General features: G+C 31.4%; 1 pseudogene; it reads right to left on the bottom strand.

Moving 5' to 3' along the window:
• Window positions 1–216: 216 nt before the first annotated feature.
• On the bottom strand, window positions 217–961 carry LOC149554108 (G-type lectin S-receptor-like serine/threonine-protein kinase SD2-2 pseudogene; annotated as a pseudogene).
• Window positions 962–22,536: the final 21,575 nt, after the last annotated feature.

The raw sequence follows: 22,536 nt of genomic DNA, 5'->3' as shown, positions 1-22,536 counted from the left end.
GTGTTGAAAAACTATGAACATTTTCGGTGTCTTCCATAAGTGTTGAAAAACTATCAACATTTTTGGTGTCTTCCACAAGTGTTGAAACCTATGAACATTATATATCACTATTGCTACTAGTGTTTGTTTGGTGTACTTGCTTGTCCATGAGGGCGTAGTACTAAATCTGTGAAATTTGTGTTTGCATCTTCCCTTCCAACGTTAGCACGACTTGTCTTATGCTCGCCTCAGTTCCTCATCCTTTTGAATGTATAACAACCCTACAATAGTTGCTCTTCTCACCTCTTCAATTTCTCCGTCTTCTGCAATACTTTCCTTGACAATATTAATTGTGTCGCCATTGTAAATTTGAGATGCAGCCCATGAAGGAAAGTAATATATACTCGAGTCTTGAACATTTAAAGCCAGATTTCTTCGGCCAGAAATGATTTCCAAGAGCGTCATACCAAAACTGTAGACATCAACCTTTGGTGTAATGGGAAGACCAAAGATCCACTCGGGAGGTAAGTATCCTCTTGTTCCTCTGTTTGTGGTCAGGACACGGCAGAAATCTCTACCCACAAGCTTTGTTAATCCAAAATCCTCTAACTTGGGTGTAAAATCACTATCCAAAAGAATATTTTTAGGCTTGACATCGCAGTGAATGACGCAATCTCTACATTCATCACGGAGATAAAGTAACCCTCTTGCAGTGCCTAACGCGATCTCAAAACAAGGTGTCCACGGGATAGTCGAAACTCTGCCAAACAGCTTCAGATTTGTTGGCATCACTGAACATCACAAAATTACCAGAATCTAGTAAAACAGCCTGAGAAGGCTTCTTGGTCACCTTGGCAGACCAAAGAGACGCACCCGTTGCGTCAAACAGTCCAAGATCATCACCATCTCCTGAAAGCTTCAAAACGCCTGGACATTCTCTCGCCGAAGTCTCCCTGTTGGCCATCCAAACAATCGTCTTCATTGTTATATTGGCATACCAGATGGCAATTTACCAGTTACTCGTACCATCCGGGCTGAAAAATCCCAATTCAATTTGTCGAAATTATTGTCTGATTTCTAGTCATCGATTCGCCCAAGGAAAGAGTATGTCCACCTTTGACTGCAGAACCATTAGTTTTCAGTTGGATACACAGATGCAGATATTTTTCCTGTTTCCTCCATCACTCCCAATACAAGTAGAATAGAAATTATGCACAGCCGGAAACCCCTAGAAAGAGAAACCTCACTCCCAACTCAAAGTTTCCAATTTCCCAGACGCCAGAGGTGAAAATTCAAAAGAGGTTGGAGTGCTTGCATAACGTTGGGCCTCAATTGTTTTCGGGATATGACTGCCATTCACAAAATGAAGTTGAGGGTGAAAAGCATAGCGTTCTTCCAAACACATGGAAATTTATTTGGTAGTGTTGCGTGTGAAAGATTTGAGAGGAGCAACTCTACTCATATATCAAACGTTGGCCACGATAGAGAGAGAGGACATTTCGAATAGGAGACATATCAAAAGTTGGTCATACGTGCAAAAATCTTTGGAAGGGCCAAAGTCGGTCATAGGAGGAATAATTTTTAAAAGGGCAACGAATTATTTAATGAGGAAGACTCTTGCATGTGATTTTAAGTATTTCACATTAAGCTTGGCACGTTCCGTGAATCATATTGCTTTATTGAATATGACATATACCTACTATAGCATATTTGAAAAATATGTGGTGCAGTATTTAAGGAGATTTATTTTAAAAGAGGACCTTGTCAAAAATCTTCAAACAAGCAAACAATTTAAATGAAATTAAAATTAGCAATGGTATTTTGGTGTGTAATAGGTTTACTAGTCTTATGCATAACACACTAAGCTTTGACTTAGTGTGTTCTGAATTGTAGGTCCTCCTATTTTTTCTTTCCGTTAAATTCTTAGCATTCTCATATATTTCTTTAATTACAATAGAGGAAGGTTAAAATATTTTTCACAGTACATTTTTTTTACATTCTAGCTCATGTACCTTGTTAGCCGATAGCTATCATAGTTAAGACATTCACCAGTTTGGTGATGTCTAATACTGAAAATGTTTTGGAGGCAACAAAAGAAGGTGACGTCAACTAGAGCAAGGAAATGGTGGTTGTTGGAAGTTCTGCTTGTCGACTATCATATTGTCATCATTTATTATGGTGGTCTCTTAATAGTTTAAAATTAGTGCTTGGGCAGTTTACAGGAGTTGGCAACAGGGTGGAGATGGCCATGGTGGTAATGGTGATTTGATCTTCTATAATTAATCCAAAACAAAACAAAAAATCTACAAAGCCATTATGGTATTTCAATAGAAACACAATCAATACTGCATTAAATGCAACCATTAATGTGTTAAAAGATTGTATCATATAAAAGCAATACAAATCCCAACCCGCTCAAGAACATTTTCCGATTACAACCAACTAGCTAAGGACATTATATAAAAATATGTTGGCCCCTAATGGTTTTAACAGGAAAAGTAGACTAGGAATCTCGTGCAAGGCTCCATCTAAATGTGAAATCATTCATTGATTGCTAGATATGTAAAATAAAATACTTCAAGCAAAAATCGTTCCCTAAATTGGCAATATAGAAGTAGAAGAAACAGGTGCCCTCCCATGATGCCAAGGGTGAGAGTTAGGCTACCTCTGAATAGTCCCATTGTGTTTTTTTTTAATGTTTGATGAAATAACAGATGAATGCACCAACTGAGGAGCTATAACTTCCATATTTACATGTCTTTGAACAATGCAACCTCCCTTTCGATCATTCCCAAGCCCTCTAATTTTAACTCCAATAGCAAGTCACCCCCTCCGCCTTCAAGAATCTTGGTTTCATTATCCAATCTTCTACAATTCTTTATGACTTATTTATCAACAACATATACATCATAAACATCATCTTTATCAGCTATTTTGTATGCTTTGTGTTCTTGTCATGCCTGTAGAAGCATTTTTAAAATATTGACAAAGGTGGTCCATCATCCCAAGACAAATTATTTAACTAAATCCTTGTTGTATACCACACTTTTTATAATAGTCAAGGCTAATCAGGCACATGCGTACTACCCTTTTCTTCTTTTAAACTTTATTTATATTTTTATTGCATGAATGAGAGTATATTTAGTAATTTCATGGATGTAAAATTTTAATTATATTTGGTATTTACAAAGTTGTAAATTAGATATAATGTTAAAGAATCAAATAATATAGATAAGTATATTTAAAGTTTTACATAGTAGACACAACACTCTTCTAAATGTTTGAATCTTTATTTTCCAACATGTCATGGCAATTTTAATTAGGGCTTTTAATTTATTTTTTAAAATAATACCACAAAATAAGGTGGCAATTGGGAGCCCCAATACAAGAATGTGTGCTTTCATAATTTGTTGATCGTGTCTTACCATTCTCCTTGGACTTAAATTTGGCTTGGGCTGGTTTAATAATTTACAGAAAGTTGGAGATTACTGTGAAGAAAATGGGAAGATGAATGATAATAAATTGAGCATAGAGGAAACCATTGATGAAGAAGAATTGCCTCCTAAAGTGTTCAAATTCATTTGTAGCCCTTAACCCATTTCTAAGGATGACAAGTTGTTGCAAAATTTAAACACCAAACTAACATAAAGGGGCAAAAAACTTTAACGGTAAATAAAATAAGAGAATTTAAATACCAAAATATCCCACCGCAAACTCCACCATATCAATGACAAAAATGCATAATTACAAGATAGCAGGGCTCTTGCCAACCATGTCATTTCGTGTGCCACATCTTTTCTTTTGACGCATAAACAAATTGTAAATTTTTTAAACTTTGATTTATATATTTCTTTATCTTAATTGAAATTTGAACTCTGAATCTACTAAAGAGTGAGCAATACTTATTATAAGATATAAGTTGTAAATAAAAAAATTATGGCATGCACAAATATGTTTTACAAATATAAAAAGTACCAATAGAAATGTTCAAGGTAAATCTTTACAAAAAAAATTGTAAATTGTAAAATTTGTAAACTTTGACTTCTACTTCTTGTTTCCAAATCAAAATTTGAAACTCTTTGAAATTCGTTATAAGAATATGAAATATTAATTATAAGATATACCTTTTATTTAAATCAAAATTCTAAGAAATACAAATATGATATTAAAAAGTAAGTTGTGTTATTATTGTCAAACTTGATTTACCCTAATCACTATCTTTAATAATTCCTTGGGAAACAACTTAATAGATTTATATTTGTAGACACCTAACATTTATTTTTTAAAAATTATCTTTGCAAGGTATTTGGGAATTTTTGAAAGAGTACTGCAAGTTGTGGTAAGCACTTCAAGTGATGCACTGCCCCAGTAGCCTATTGAGTGAATCAATTTTTAAAATGCTCAAATTCTTACCACATTTTTCATAATTAAAAGGGACTTAAGTCTTAAAACTTGTACTTTACATGACTATAATACATAATTTGTTTCATCCATCAAAAAGGGGAAAACAATACATCTCTAATGTTTAAGAGGTGCAACAAATGGTAGTGACATCATGAACAAAGCTAAATTCATGTAATAAATGACATTTAGTTGGTTAATGTCAATGAGATAGTCCAAAAAATATGATTTCTTTTTTGAATTGAGTTATATGTTTGTTTAGAGGTTGAAATAGGCCACTTTTGAAATATTGTAGAAGGAAGTCTTGTTTCATACAAAAAACGATAGACTAGTGAACAAAGATTATATATAATAAAGTGGACAAACATTTCAAGATTGAGAAAGGAAATAGGCCAAAAGTATCATCAAGCACATAAACAACAGTGTCTATTCTAGTATAGAATATTTGATTACTAAACTTTATGTTTGACCTCTAGCAGTTTTGAACCTTGGACCTTTTAGCATTTGAAAACCTTCCCTAAATAGATATAGAAAACCTTACTAGGCATTGGATTATTTTTCTTTTAAAATGAGGGAAATTTTTTGAGGGGGATTAATTTATGTCTAATATAACATCTTTTCGAAGTCATGACATGACATCAATTTATTAGTTCCTGCTAAAGGCAGGAAATTATTGCAATCATTCGGTCCAATTTTAGAATTAAACTAATCAATCATATCAAAGAATTTATACAACTACTATAATTTATAATTATTTTTTATTTTATAGGATTATATAAATCCTATTTTTTCTCAACTTGATTGGTCAATTCTAGTTTTGGTAGGCTTAAAAATCATTTTTCTCCAACAAAAAATAGAGACTTTTGAACATGTGATAAAAATCTTATTTTAGACAAGAAAAGTTGCACAATTATTGGGCATTAATGACAATATTCTTTGTCTTTATCTTATTTTATTTTATTGTAAAAGTGATTTCAATTGTCTTGTCACATTTCCAAATAAAAGTTGATAATAGCATTATATTAGGTTTCATTATATAAAATTTATGACTTGATAATCAAATTAAATTTTATATTATTATCAAAATTAATATTAGAGTTTTAAATAACATAAATGCTTAGTTTTGTAGTCATGCGTTGTGTGTGTGTGTGTGTGTGTGTGTGTGTGTGTGTGTGTGTGTGTGTGTGTGTGTGTGTGTGTGTGTGTGTGTGTGTGTACAATATATCTTATCTTTGCATTTTATTTGAATTTTTTTTTTACTTTAAACAAGATTTAACTTTCAATATTTCTATATTTATTTATAGCATACAATATATAAATATTTTGACAATTATTTAAATATTTATTCATGTAATACACAAGCTAACTTCATCAAATTCAAGTGACATCTTTAAAGTATGGTTGGTTCCTTTATTTATTTATTTCTTTCTTTCATCTCTTTCCTTAATGAGAAAGCATATTTTCTGTACCTAGTTGGGGATGAAATGATGTAGAAATTCCATGATTTATCTTCCCCTATGAACGATCCAATTGTGGCCCACATTGTCTTGTTCTATGTAAAAAAAATTGTATACACTTTACTTGTATATTGTTTCATTTTGTTCTCAAACTTTTGTAATTTTACACATCTATAAACAATATAAGCTTTAGGCAATAACTTTGACACATTGCATCTCTTGTTTGAATCAATGATAGAGGGAATATAATTTATTTAAATCAACAATACATTATTATTCTTTCTTTTGAAATCCATGACTAATTGAAATTTATGATAAATTGAAATCTACGACTAGGACATAAAATTTATTTAAATCCAACATATATGACCATTCTCTTTTGAAGGGACCAATTCTATGTTTGTGATGTGAACTATATTTTCAAATTTATGTGAAAAAATAAATATTTTAAACTTATAAGTTTATCTACCAAAATTATGAAGTTTAAATTTAGAGAAGAGATGGTGGTGGTTTATAGTTTTGAAAATGCATTATAGAAGTAATAAAAAGAAGATATGGTAATCATAATGTTTAAAAGTGAGAATGTTTTGTTCTTGCAAGATAGATCATAAGTTTACACATATAAGATTAAAGTATGCAAACGATACTTCTTCCTATATATGTGTGTATGGATATATATGTGTATATGTGTGTGTGTGTGTGTGTGTGTGTGTGTGTGTGTGTGTGTGTGTGTGTGTGTGTGTGTGTATGTGTGTGTGTGTGTGTAGAAATGTATGCATGTATATATGTATATATGTATGGGTAAGTGCATAAAGATGAGTCTCAATTTTGTAGAAGTTCATTTCACAGAATGAGACTTCTTCATAATCCAGCACCCATTATGGTTTGGGAGTGTGATCCATTGTGCCCAATTTTTGAATATGAATTGGGCTCCCAAACCATAATGAGTGTGTGATTATAAAAATCGGGTGCCCGATTTTGCAAAAACATAAATCCCATTTTTTTGGGCATTTTTTTAATCATTTGTGTTGGTGATAGTGACTTTTGAAGACAAATGCCTGATTTTAAACATTCTACTGACCCCTCCCTACAAGCTGAATTTTTCACTCTTCCAGGTATTTTAATTTGTTTTATATTATTTTATCTCATTGTTTTTTAGTTTTTTGATTTAGCATTTGGTAAATTTATTTATTTTTTGTTCACAATTAATAGTTTTATATCTATAATTCTATAATATTTGCATTGTATTTACTTTAAACATTGCTTTGTGGAAGTTTTTTTCCTGTTTTTGAAATATATTGTCAATTGATGCCAAAATTTGAGCCATTTAGAGATTAAATATAAAAAAGCTTCAGAAATAAAAATTGTAGTGCTTGGGATCTTATTTTTTAATATGCAATTTATTTCTATACCCATATGATAGATTTTTTTTGGTATGGATCTTTAAAAACCACTTTTTCAAAATGCCTATTTCAAGACCATACCATGCTCATGTATGGGCACCATAATTTGACACAGCTAAATAAATTTTTGCAAATCCTTTTAAAAAAACTTACCTGACACACCAAAGATTGATGAGAATATCTTTCTTGAATTTTTTAATGAATATTTTTTTTAGTAATTTATAATTGATGATTAAGATAATTTTTGAAACATCTCATGTATGGACACCATAATTTAATCAAAATTTAATTAATTTTTTTTTTAAAACTATAAAAGAATTGTGTGAGGATTGATGGCATGTAAATTGATTTACAATTTATGAAAAATTAAAAAAATTATTAAAGTTTTAGTGAATGTCACTATTTAACATTTAAGAGATACTTTTCATTAATAAATAATGGAAAAATAGCAAATGAACTCATAACACTGTAATATTTAAATTTTTGAAATCAGAACAGTAAGACCTATAATGCGTTTTTGTTTCATCAAAAATTTCAATGGGGATGACCATATAACAATTATGACAATCCATAAAATTGTCAATTAAATGTCTTAGAAAAAAATGGTTCGTAAAGGCATAGGCTTGGTGGGACCAAGCCTATGCCATGCCTTTCCCCAAGGCAAAACCCATGCAAATTTGCAGCCATTCCAAATTCCTACCTATGTCAACTAGTATCAGGCACCTAATTTGTAATTCAAAAATCGGGTGCCCAATTTGGTTTTAGCCATTAATAGAAATGGGCACCCAATTGTTGAAAAGTCGGGTGCTCGATTTTTATACAATTGAGTACATGATTCTAATCTACCCGTTGGGCCCCAAAAGATGCCCCACAAACCCATTTTCAATGATTACAATGACTGAATAATAGTTTTGATCTGTAACAGTGAATTCTTTCATAGTTATTCTATTTTCTTGACTTCTTCTACAATTTGCAAGCTATTGATTCGAATTCAAAACTGGTGTAAACATGAGATCAAAAAAATGAAGAAAGAAGAAAATTAAAGTTCTAACAAATGAGGAGATTGCAACAAATAAAGAGAATGAAGCACAATGTCAATGAGAGAGAAGACAAAGAATTGGGGAATTGAGCAATGTTTTGAAGGAGAAAGACATTGAGGATACCACAATGGATGAAGAGACTAAAGAAGAGAACCCAATACAAGGAGATTCAAGTGCACGTTCTAATCAAACATTCAATACAAGTGTGTCTCCAAATCCTCAATTTTTTTTCTCATGATGAAATTGGTGATTTTTTAGAAGCAGGTTATGATTTAAACGATTTAGATTTTCTTCATGAGAATAGATTTCCAAACAATCATGCACAAAAAAATCCAATGGAAATGCATTCCTTGAAAGAAATACTAAGAGAAATTGAAAATGAAATTCAAATCCCAAATAATAGTGAAAATGTAATGCCAATTGAAAATGACAATTGTATGAATGTAGACATATAGAAACACCAATTACTAAACAAACATGTCTAAATGATACTAAAGTGCCTAACATAATTTTTATTTTCATAATGATGTGCTAAATAATCTTGAGGGATTGGTTTCATGGAGATTAATTATGATACATGCTAATAGATTATATAGACATTTCTTTTATAATAAGAAATTTGGGTTTCAATGTTAGTTGATGTTTTTGTTAAGATAAATATGTTTTAAGGGATCTTCAAACCCATAAGTTTTACAAAAAAAAAGGCTAATAATAAGAAAAAGAAGCCCAGCCAAAACAGAGGTCCTATAGCTGAAAAAAGCCCCAAGGCCCAGCCCAAAACCAAGGCCCACAGAAAGGCCATAAAACTAACAAACTAAAACATACTACAGAAAGCCTATCCAAAAGCCAAAAGCTAGAATGACGAAAATACAAAAGACAAGAAAACTAGTCTTCAATTATCTTCTCCATTTCCTGCATAGTCTGAACTGCCTCGACTATCTTTTGTTGCTCCTTTTCCATTTGATCCTAGACCTTCTCCATGCCCTGATCCATACTGGTGAACGTACTAATTGTGGCCTTGTCATCATCCGGCCTGGCCTTATCCCTATTCTGTCCTCCCTCCTCCACCAGGAAGCCCCTGTCCTTAAGTTTACCAGCAAGGGATTGGATGTTGTCATTCATTGAACTCAGGAGGGAAATCATCTGACTTGCCAAGTTGTGGTTGTAGTTTTCAAGATTTCTAATTCTCCTTTCATTTAAGATTTCTCTATTATCCTATTCCTCCTGGCTGTCAATACCTATCTTATTCTTAGTACTTTTCATTTGGGATACCCTTTCTCTAACTTCCTCCAGCTCATGTAAGACCCATTTGATTGATCTGAAGTTGTCAATCATACTACTGTAGGCATTATTTAGAAGGTTCATTCCAGTCTCCCTTGCGTTGTCTGAAATGGCCAGGATATTTGGGTCTATGAGCTCATTGAGCCTAGGCTCCTCCAGGTTGTCCACCAGGATCTGAGGGTTCATAACTTCCCTAAAAATCCCCATAGTAGCAGTCCTCACATTGAAATTCTTCCAGGCCTTTCTTCTATTATTGACTTGCACTTCCCCCTCATTCTCACCAGTGATGACATTCACTCTTTCCTCCGAAGGAGGCTAAGACTGGATAGGGGAGAAGGGAAGAGGAATAGCATCCGTCCTCTAATTTCTAGTCTCCTCAACTCTCACTACCTCCCTCTTCCATTTTTTCCTAGGTTTCTCCTCTTCCAACTCCTCCTCCGACACTTTGTCAGAATCTTCCGTATCCATTTCCTCCTCCTCCTCAGCATAACTCTCTTTTGCTTGAGCTTGGTTGTGATCCCTAGGGCTTTTCCTGTTGGGAGTTTTAGCTGTGGACTATTTCCTATCTTGACCTTTTCTCTTCTTTCCTGAGGTAACATTCTGTCAGTTAATGCTGCAACTAATTAAAATGTCTGTAATGCTAAAAGTAATGAAAAGGTTAGGAATGTATATAAAACCCAAGAATAAAAGTGAGTCTTTAAAACAAGTTGTATCCATTGTCGCTAGTGCCTTAGATATCAGAAAGAGAAGTCGCTCTAAAGATAAGAATGCAACACGTCGAGCAATAACAATAGCTTTACTTAACAAATCAAAAAATAAAAAAGATTGATTAGCAACATAAGTGGATATCTTAATGTGAATCATAAGACTTTAGAGAGAGTTGTAAAGAGAAGGGTTAACTTTGAATGTGATCCAACAAATATTTTGTGGACTTTTAGTGGTAGACTCTCGAGATGTGATATGAAACTTACAAGTGAAGCCAAAAGTTTGGTTGAAATCTTTTGGCATGATAATACAAGAGTATCACCTAATTCAAGAGATGTTAAACTGAGAGTTGGGTCAAAAATACATGATCCACATCTTAAACACCTTTTGGACATGAATCAAATTGAATTGTTTAGGAAATTTGTAAATGGTAAGGTGTTAACTATTACCATTAGTCAAAGATCTTTTGAAAAGTGTAAACCATATTATTTAAGGATTAACAAGGAAAGAATCACATGTTGTTGTAAAACTCATGTTCAATTTCATTACCACTATGATGTATTTCAATCTATACATGGTACCATGCATAGTAAAGAAATCTTGTAGGAATGTGGTATAAAAATACCACCTCAAACTATAAAGGATTTCATATTAGATTTGTTTTGTAAGCCACCTAATTATCAATACTTTCTTTTCAATGCATGTCTTTCTGGTACATGTGATATGTGTGGCAATCTTTCTTTGTTAGATGAATGTTTTCATGCAAATGTTTTGACTACTTTTGAACAACAATTAGTTGATGTAAAATGATTCAAAACTATTGAAGAAGGATGGGAAGATTGGAAGAAGGTGTGATCTAGTTACAAATAAATTTATTTTTCATGCATTTATGGATGAGTTTAAGAGTGTGATCATACCAAAATATATTAAACACTCTCAATATGCTAGATGGCTTGATGGATAATTTTGCATATGTAAGAATACATTTCTAATTGGTACTATACTTTTAGTTGTTGACTTTGTAGAGAACTACACACTTGCACCGCAAGATGAGGTACAACCACAATATTAAATTTTAATGCAAGTAACAATTTATGTTCATATAGTTTATAGGCATGCACCTCATAGTACAAAGGAGGATTAGAAAATATTGATAAAGTACCATTTCTATATGAGTGATAATCAACTTCATTCATTTGAGTTTGTCCAATATTGTTTCAAGGTCTTTTATGATGATTTAAAAGAGAGACAAATTCCAATGACACAACATTGGATATGGTTAGATAATTGTACAAGACAATTCAAGAATGCTAGAATGTTATATTGGTTGAGTAGGAGACATAGGCAAACTAATATCCAACATGTGTGGATTTTTTTGAGGCTGGACATGGTAAAGTAGAACATGATGGTGTTGGTGCATGCATGAAGAGAGCCCTTAGTATAGAGAAATTAAAATTTGAAGAAAAAGCCAAATTCAAAAATGCACATGAGATTGTCAAATGGTGTAACAAATATTTATACATAGGATCAAGTCAGAACTCCACAATTAAATGTTTCTTCTACCTAGTTGAAGAGAATAATATCCTTTCAAGATATGAATATGATACAATTAGTGGTTTAGCTAAATGGCATTCATTTAGGAGTTCAAATTCTAACACTTGGACTATATGGACTAGGAAGCTTGCTTATTTTTGTTAGTTTTGTCTTGTAGGTGAATAGGAAGATTGCAAGAATAAACAATGGGTTTAAGATTGGCAACAAAAATCATTAGCACCTATTGACACACATTTTCAAAATGATATAGTAAATGAACCTTGGCCAAAATGTTACATTTGCATTAGAAGACTATGATCATATTTTTGACCTCATACAACCTAGTATGCACAATTAAAGTAGATTTTGTTGTGATCATGCTTCAATTTATATTATTTATTTATGTACATGTCATTAATATAATTCAAGTACATGTCTTTAATATATTATTTATATATGTACACATGTGATTAAAATGTTTATGTACTTTATCTTATCTTGTAGAACATATTTATGTTGTTATTGCACCTAATGATAATGATAAATAGACTAAGTATTGGCTAGCTAGATGTGTGGAACCTAAGAAAAAATTGATATGTCATCAAGTAGATGATGATGGTTTTGAGTATGCAATTGGGTCTATCGTTGTAGCTAGCACCTGGCTATGTAAATACCAAACAAGAAGAAATGATTTATCAACATTTAAAGACTACCAATCCAAAATGAAGATTTTACTCTATTCTCATTTGGTTGTGGCAACAAATATCAAATTAGAAAGATACAAAGGGAGACCCGCCAATAAGGTGTTATGGACAATTTCAGTGGATGAGCATGAGACAATCATAGATGCATTGCAAAAGAGAGAGGATGCAGATGGTATAGTGGGATGACTACATTTAAATCACACACATGTAAGTTTTTTCTTTATTGTGCTATTTTTGTATATGTACTTATAAAATTTAATTACATGTATGCATGCATTGTCAATAGAAAATTAGAGAACTTATATATACTTCTTATTGAGGTCTCAATTACAATTTATCCAAATTTAAATGTTAAGGTGGATCAAACATCAACATCTTGTGTAATTACACATAGTGAGTACATACAAATTACACATATTTACATAGTTCACATAGCTCATATTAATTTATGCTTTTTATTAACACACATTTTTGTTTTACAATTTTATTTTACAAGACCTCATTTGATGAAATGTGTTGAACCAATTTTATATTTTGTGTTCACTTCTATAATTATGTCATTCAAATTTTTTTACATATATTGTAAAACATGTTGTAAACATTTAAAAATTGGAGTTTACTTATATTTGAAAGTTAAAGGTGTGCACTAGATATTATAAATTAATTGTCAATTCAAGTAATGACCTTCTATTTTTTTCCATTATTTTCACATTCAAACATGTTTAAATTAATATTTGTATATAAATACTTAAAACTATTGTTCATGTACTATATACTTACAAAATGTGCCATAACATGAATAAAATATGTCACAATAAAGAAAATGGTTCATACTTACAACATGATAACATAATAATATATACTACATACACTAGCATGATTAGAAGTCATAAAAAAATAGTACATGGTCTAACATGTCATAACATGATCTATGAAGTTAAAAAATACATATAATATAGTTAACTGTCCTAATACAAAGTGTATCAAAATAAACAATATGTGTCATAAAAACACAATCTAAAGGTGCCCAAAAGACCTAATCTATCTAATCTATTATCCTCTTTGAAGAGGACTCAATTGGATCATCCTATGTAACATGATGTATCCCATCATGTGGGACACTCCATGAGGTAGATGGATCATCCTATGTAACATAAGGTGTCTCATCATGTACATGCTTAATTGAAATGGGTTTCAAAATCTAGCTTGCAAATAAATTAAATATTCACTACATAATAAAAATAATACCACATGAGATCGGTGTCCCTCTATAATGGGAGGAGGTGTATTGTGAAAGTTACCAAATGTGGTAGTGGTGAGGTCCTGTAATCTATAATATATACATTTTTAAAATTTGATAAATAGCATAATGAACTATGTATGTGCATAAATCACAATACTTACCTCAAAGGATGATGCAGGTACCTCCATCTAGCTTAGTCCTATACTTTCAGCAACACTCATGGCGGCATAGTCCTATAATTACGAATACATTAATGTTGAGTCAAAATTATATATACATGAATTACAAAGTATGTAAACTAAAAAGTACACAATTTGTACACTATATTTTTTATAAACTATAAAAACATGTATATATATCATACTTGAGTTGTAGCCAATGTCACAGATATGTTTAAAGATATGTTAGTATGATGATTATAGGCATGTCTCACATGGTCAAAAGATGGAGTAAAAAATAAGCTATACCGAGGCATATATGGATAAGTATGATCCATCTCGTATTCATAAAATCAAAACACGTAAAATTATACACATGAATCAAAGTTGAAGATTATAAGTTAATAACAATGTACATACATAAAAATAGTCCAAATTATTTTTCTTGAGTCAAAAGTTCATACCATAGGTATTTGAGGCCGTGCCTCAGTGGTCAATGGATCAGGACCTATACTGACATCAAAATGTGTAGCAGCCAACAATCCCTACAAAATTAGATAAAAAGAACATATGAGCACATGTTATTAAATTTGAGTTTTAATGTACATTTTTACAGTGTAATTCAAAATGCATACCGTATGAGGGATGCCAATGTATGTAGGTCCCAAAAAAAGACTATAATGCCTCCTAGTAGGAATACTATCATCCATCCTCTATTATTTCAAAATCAATATATATTAATATTGTTAATACAATTACACATGTATGTAGAAAGTAAATAATTATGTACTTTATATTTAAATTTTAATTAAAATTCTACCTATTGCTCCTAACTATCTCTAGGCTCTCCTTGCATGAGGTCAACAACTGATGAAACATCAATATCATCACTACCATCACCATGGGCAGTGTATGCATCATCATCAAAATCATAATGGTCATCATGTGCCACATCAACATCACTCTAGGGGCATCTACATATATCTCCACAACTAGTACAAATGTGTCCAAGTGGATGAATATCTCTTGCCAATGTCCACTACTATGCTAAATTGCTTAAAAGGCAACTCAATGAGATAAGAGCAGATGACATTGCTTGATGATGGTGTGGCGCTGGGACAACTAGTGTGGGAAGAGGTACAAGAGGCTGAGGTCATATGTGATTTCTTGTTCTATCACTAAGCTTTTCCCCAAGCCTATCCCAAGGCATCCCTCCACCAACTACCTAAAATGGTTTAATATCAAAATAATTGGGTTTCAAACCCAATTAAAATTCAGCTCATATCTTCCTAAGGAATTACATGGGCACCTCTTGATTTGTGTGTGGTGGGTGGTCAAATACCATCCACCACTACTCCTAAAAGTGTGCTAATATAAATGGATGCATGCACCATCTAATAGAATTGCAAGGCTTCTTCTCACTAATCTCCTCACCCGACTTAGGGTTTACAAAATATCTAGTAAAATGTCATTTAACTATTTTGAGCTTTTGGACCTCTCTATAGGATAGGCCATCGAAATAAAAGGCACACATGTTTTGCCTCCATAATCTAAAGCTATCAATATCAGAATCCAAATGTTGTATAGAGTGCATGATGCCTTGCATGCTATTCACAAGGTGTAGTAGGTGAGGAGGGGTGTGATCCTCATGCTTGATAGTCTCAATATCTCATATGAGATCTCTAAGATTATGCCTCAAGCTCTCCTGTAGATCCTCTATGGTAGGTGCTGGAGGAGGACTAGGTGGTCATGGAGGTGGGGGTGGAGGTGGAGATGGAGGGGGTAGAGGTGGGGGTGGGGGAGGGGGATGGGTTGAGGGTGGGTCCATCAAATATAATCTGCATATATGTTTAAACAACATAAAAAATCACAAAATTACTATTTAATAAAATAAATCTAAAATATCAATTATATAAATGCACAGATCTTTGAAACCATATCAATTAAATAAATAAAGCTAAACACTTAATTATTAATGTTAAGGCTAATTTAACATTATATAAAATTTAAGCCTAATCATAAAATAATACTCTAAAAAACTATATTAATAAATCAACTTAAATGTGAATTCTAAAAATATCTTATATAAATATGTTTATGATTATGCCCTAGAAAATTTGTATGATTAAGGATCAATATTAAAATAATTAGGATTGAACATATAAATAAGATTGTGGTTTGGGTTAGGATTGAACATATTATAATATCACACATAATTAACCTTTTATATGGTGACATCTACAAGAAAATGTGTTGGTTGCTAAGAATTGAATAAATAACTATTTAAGTGGTTATGTTTTAAGTATCTATGTAGATGGTACATCTTTATATGTGTATCTCAGTTATAAGGAGGAACTAGAAATCTAGTTTTTATGTTAGATATGAACTTATTTTGTCTATGCAAGTTCAAGGGAACATGGTTTTTATATTAAGGAAAAGGATGTGAAAGTGCTCAATAGTTTAACCATTGTTTTGTTAGGCACCAAGCCCCTTTATTTTAGCTACTTTAATATTAAAACAATACTATTTAGATATCAATTTATTGAATAATTATATAATATATTAATTAAATTAAATTAAATTTATATTCATTAGTTAATATTAATTATTAACAAAGATATAATATAACTTATAGATTAATATTTCCACGTACACTAATTATTATAAAACATGTTTCATATTAAGATATAATTTAAATATATTAATTAATAAATTTATTAATTATATATTCAACCTATAATTGAAAAAGTTTCCTTTAAAAAGCTATTAAATTTAATTTATATTGATCCATTAGTATTAATTATTATCAAAGATATAATATAACTTATATATTAGTATTTCCACGTACACTAATTATTATAAAACATGTTTCATATTAAGATATAATTTAAATATATTAATTAATAAATATATTAATTATTTATTCCACCTATAATTGAAAAAGTTACCTTTAAAAAGCAATGAATGATCTTGTTAAATAGGATAAAATTATTATCTATTAAACCCAAAAGAGTTATTTACAGTGAGACATCCACCAAAAGCATTCAAAAGATGGTCTTGCATTTCCATTGTAGGCAAACAGAGTAGAGAAGTAGGCGTTCTTGAAGTGGGTAAGGAAAATGAGTACCTTGTCTTCCTATCTTCCTTCGGAAAATGAGTACATTAAAAAGGTTGATTTTTGGAGATGACCTAGTAATTTACATACAATGCATGCGAACACTATCATTGTGACATTTTTGTAGTCCTATTGGATCTTAGTAAGACAAAGGAAATGACATGTGCTTTATGAATTAAACTATTCAAAAGGGTTTCTCAAGAGGTTTCTAAAGAACTATCAAGTGATATGTAGAAAATAATAGGAGGTGAAATTTTTTTCCCTTCTCAACTAGGTGATGTTTCAAGAATTGAATAGAGGTGTCCATGGTGGTAAGATTTAGTGCCCTTTTCTTTAATAAATAGTTGGACCTATTAATGGATGATAGAAGAAGGTGGTCTCAAAAGTAATGGTCTCATAAGGTCTTTTTAGTGAACATGAGGAGGATGTAGTCAAAAATAACCAAAATATTGTTTCTACCTCTAGTATAAATTTTAGTAAAGAGGCTAAGTTGGAGACTCATGTAGGTCGTGACCTTAGATGTTTAGTGAAGATTTGTGTAACCAAGAATGCTTATCAAAAAGTGGTGTTTACTTATAGGCAACTTCATGTTTGATTACTAGATCACAATTATGTTTTGTGTAAATCTCATAGTAATAGTTAGGGTGATAAAAATATCTTAGTTGGAAGATTTATTGGATGTCCTTTGTTTTTATTTCTTATGGAAGATTGGATTCTTTGTCAAATTTATGACACTCTAGCTATGTCCAATGTGAACAAACCTCATGTTAAAAGAATCAAACAAACATTTAAAGATAAAATCCATATCAATTTAAATGTATTATCTACATAAATTATGGTGAAAAGTTAAGTCCTACATATTGAGTGGAAAAATTAAGAGAATATAAATCATATTTAAATGTCATTATCAAGAGAAATATTAACAAATTAATATAATTAGATTATAAGTGTACAAAATAAGTTTTTCTTGAAGTACTATTTTATAGTTTATCATTTAAGATTTCAATATTTCATTGAAACCCAATTTAAAATCAATAAATATAGTTTTCAAACCTAGGATTAAGATTACTTTCCATTATGGACCTACTATTATGGTTACCTAGCAAGGAATCAAGTGTTAGGTTTGAGATTTGAAATTACAATTAGAATTAGGGTTTAACATTTAGGATTAAGTTTATTAATGATTATAGCTAGGCTTAGAGTTAAGTTTATCAATTTTAATTATAGAATTTGATTAAAATTTTAATGAATGTTAAGGTTAGGCTTAGAATTGTGGTTAGAGTTTGATTTTACATCAAGGTTAATACTATGTTTATGGTTAGTGTGTAGTTTTATTAGAAAAGATATGGTTTTAAGCTAAGGGAGCACATTATGTAATGCCTTGCCAAGGGATCCAAAGAATTAACATAAAGTTTTACTAAGTAAGCAATAACATACAATAATACATAAGAAAACATAAGAGATTACATTCCTTAAGGATCCCAAGACATTGAGTCACATTTAATTTTTAAATAATTATACTAGGAGTAAAATAAATAACACATCTGCATGAAAGAATAACTACAAGTTCAATCCATTTAAATAATATACATTTGTTCTGAATGCCACTTGGCATTAATTCAGAATGCACAATCATCCACTGTACAATTTCATAGGGTATGAAAGGCTGAAAGAATATACATTTCTAAAATAGATTACATCATCCCTTTCTAATCCATGAAACAACGTACAATACAATAAGTTAAATCATTAAATACTTAGTTTTGTGTTTGAATCCCTTAGCAGGGCATTACATATTAAATACTTAATTTTATGTTTAGGGTTTACATTAAATTATTGTACAGTTATGGTTAGGTTGAGATTAGACTTAGGAATATAGTTAGTTTTAGTTTCTTTGTTATATGGTTTACAAACTAATTTATAATTAATTACTATTTAGTTGAAATAAATATAAAATATTGAATGTAATTACATGTTTAAAAAATATAATTTACATCTATCTAATCATTCAACATTGTAAATTTTATTAAATACATTGAAACATCTAAAATAACAATTTTTAAATGAACATCTACAAATATTAAAAATTAAAATATATAAAACTATTTAAATGAACAGATACAATAATCTAAAGATAATATTATTAACAATGGAAATTTACAATTTTATATATTAAAAGTGAAAAAATAATAATAATTTGATGGAGTTATAAAGTGTAAAACTGAAAAAAAAAATAGTAGAAAAAAAAAGTAAAATACCTGGTACACCAAAAAAGAGCAATAGGGGGTTAGTAGAAATCCAAAAATGGGCTCGCATATCTATTTTAAAAATTGAGCTCACATTTTGCAAATAGTAAAAATGAACAAAAAAACCCCAAAATTTGGCTTTTGTAGTTTTCCACAATCGGGTACCCAATTTTAAATACCTAGTTCAAGCACCCAATCCATGTTTAAAAATTAGGTACCCGAATTTTTGAATATGGATCAAGTGCTTGAACAAGGTACCCATTTCCAAAAGGTCTCATTCCATTGAATAGACTTCCGTAGAATTACAACCCAGCTTTGTGCTCTTACCCATGACTGAGAGATGAAGTAATTCTAGAAATCATGGGAAATCAAGAGAAAAATTAAAGGGGAAGAGGTCTCAATCTAGAGGACCAAGAGATTGTTGGTACCATGGGAAACCAGAGCATAAGAAGAGAAATTGTAGGACTCAAAACATAAATGAATGAGATAAATTAGAAGGGAACAAGGAGGAAAATATGGTAAGTAACAAATCCAAAGAGGACTCTTTGCTTCTTTCTTTAGAAACTGTTGATGATTCTTGGATTTTAGATTCTAGGGCTTCATATCATGCTACACCCCATAGAGGGTATTTTATTTATTATGTCCAATGGGATTTTGGGCTTTTCTATTTGGGGGATAATAGACCTTGTTAGATTGTAGGAAAGGGAAAAGTTAAGATTAAGTTGTATAATGGGAATCATTGGCTACTACATGAGGTAAGACATGTTCCAAGGTTGAGTAGGAGTTTAATATTAGTAGGACAACATGGTGATGACGGTTGTGTATTTACTTTTAATGATAAAAATTGGAAAATTTTAAAAGGTTCCCTTGTAGTAGAAAAAGGTGTAAAAGTAGGCACCTTATGTCTTTGTACAAGTCACACTATTCCTTCTACTTTAATTATTTTAGAGAAAAGTAAATGTTTAGGGTCAGTTGCTATAATTAAGCAGGGAGAACAAATGATTATTGTAGACTCTAATAAAATAGTATAGCACAACATACTTGGGCACATGAGTGAGAAATGTATGAAATTAATTCATTTAAAGAAAGTTTTACCCGGTTTGAAATGTGTCAATATGGATTTTTGTGAAAGTTATGTTTATGAAAAACAAAAGAGAGTTAGTTTTGTGAAGAGTGGGAAGGAAAAGAAATATGAGAAATTAGAGCTTGTGCATACAGATGTATGAGGACTAGCTCAGGTATCTTCCCTTGGTGGATCTCATTTTTGCATTAGATTTATTGATGATGCAACTAGAAAAGTGTGAGTCTATTTCCTCAGACAAAAATATGATGTATTCCAAACTTTTAGGAAATAGAAATTCTTGGTAGAAAATGAGAATGGTAAGAACTTAAAATATCTAAAATCTAATAATAGTGGTGAGTATTGCAGTCATGATGTTGAAGATTACTGAACTACTAATGGTATTTGTAGACAGTAAACTATTCCAAGGACTTTGCAGGAAAATGGAGTGGTTGAATGGATGAACATGACAATAATGGAACATGCAAGGAGCATGAGGTTGCATGTTGGGCTTCCCTTAAATATGTGTGTTGAGGCTATCCATACCATTTTATATTTGATTAAAGGACACCCCTCTACTCCTTTGGGTCATGGTATTGCAAAGAAAGTGTGGACTAGTAAGAAGGTGAGTTATTCTTTTCTCAAAATCTTCAGTTGTGAAGCATTTGGATATATAGATTTTGAAAATATACCCAAACTGGAAGCAAAGTCAAAGAAATGTGTATTTTCTAAAAATGGCTTTAATGAATTTGGTTATAGGCTTTGGGATTTTTAAAATCATAAAATTTTTAGAAGCAATGATATCATATTCAATGAGAAAGTGTTCTACAAAGATTTTTTATAGCGACAGGAGAAGAAAGAAAATGATTAGGTAGTGTTGGATGATACTCCAAAAGGTGATGTTCTAGCGATCCCTCATGGTCTACAAAAATTGCAACAACAAATACCACAAACCCCAATGAATGCTAGATGACCAACAAGGCTAGGCAGACCTCTAGAAAGATTTTCTCCCTCTTTGTACTCTATTTCACTAATAGAAGCTTGTGAACTTGAATGTTATGATGAAGTTGTGCAATTGGATACAAAGATCTAGTTTGTAAAATAGAAGTAGAGTATGTTGTTGCTATGGAGGAAACCAAGGAGATCATATGGCTTCAATTCTTCATGGAAGAATTGAGACACCCATAGAGGGATAATTATTTGTTTAGAGATAAACCAAGTGTCATTCATCTTGTAAAATTGTGTTCTCTCCATTCAAAGACAAAACACATACAGTTGTGGTACCATTTAATTTGGTCAATTTTTGATGGTGGACAGTTAAAGTTGCAGAAGATACATATTGATGATAATCCAGTCGATATGTTGACCAAAGTAGTAATAAGGGAGATATTGAACTCATCTTCAGCTTCAGTTGGTCTTCTAGACTGAACAAAATAAAAGAACAATAGACTCTATAGTGGATTGATATTCAAGTAGGGGCTACAAGTTTTAGGGTGCTATGAGTACTCTCTAAGTGGGAGGCTATTATTGTGGAGTTTGATCATTCTCCAAGTGGGAGATTATTGTGATGTGGAGCCTAATTAGACTCAGAGGTTTATACAACATGGTTTCTCCCCACATTACTTCTATGGGGGTTTGGGGGAAGTTTCCCCAAGATGGAGTTACGGGGCAATACCCCTTGTAGGATCCTAAGAAAGTTCCCTAGGTGCGCTCCATGTTGTAGTATAGGATAGGATCGAGGGGTAATGCCCTAGAAAGATGTTTTGGGGGCAACACCTAAAAAGAAAAAAAATGTCCCTAGTATTGTAAAAGACATCATCGATTATTTTTCTATTGGATAACTTATTCTAGCCTTAATTTTGTAAGAAGAAAAAATGTGTATAAAATGGCTTAGGGTTAGGGATTTCATAATGTATGGTGATATTGTAGCTTCTTGTGGTGGTATTGACTTGTAAGGGATTATGGTTTGTAATCACTAGATAATAATAATATTGGACTTGTTGTTGGTGGATGTAGCTTAGGGATTGGGTGAGCCGTGTTAAATATTTGTGTATTGTGTTCTCTTATGTGTGATCTATTATTTTCTAATATTGGTTATATCTACATGTAACAGCTATTTCTATCCATGGTTAATCCTAACATGTGATGCATAGCATTTTATACAACAATATTTTTGTATTTAAAAAAGATCACATCTGACCACTTTACCTC

The sequence above is a fragment of the Cupressus sempervirens genome, chromosome 6 (genome assembly GCF_028749045.1).
Source record: "Cupressus sempervirens isolate cs-2001-9-10 chromosome 6, ASM2874904v1, whole genome shotgun sequence".
Lineage (NCBI taxonomy): Eukaryota > Viridiplantae > Streptophyta > Pinopsida > Cupressales > Cupressaceae > Cupressus > Cupressus sempervirens.
This window is presented reverse-complemented; position numbering and strand designations above follow the sequence as displayed.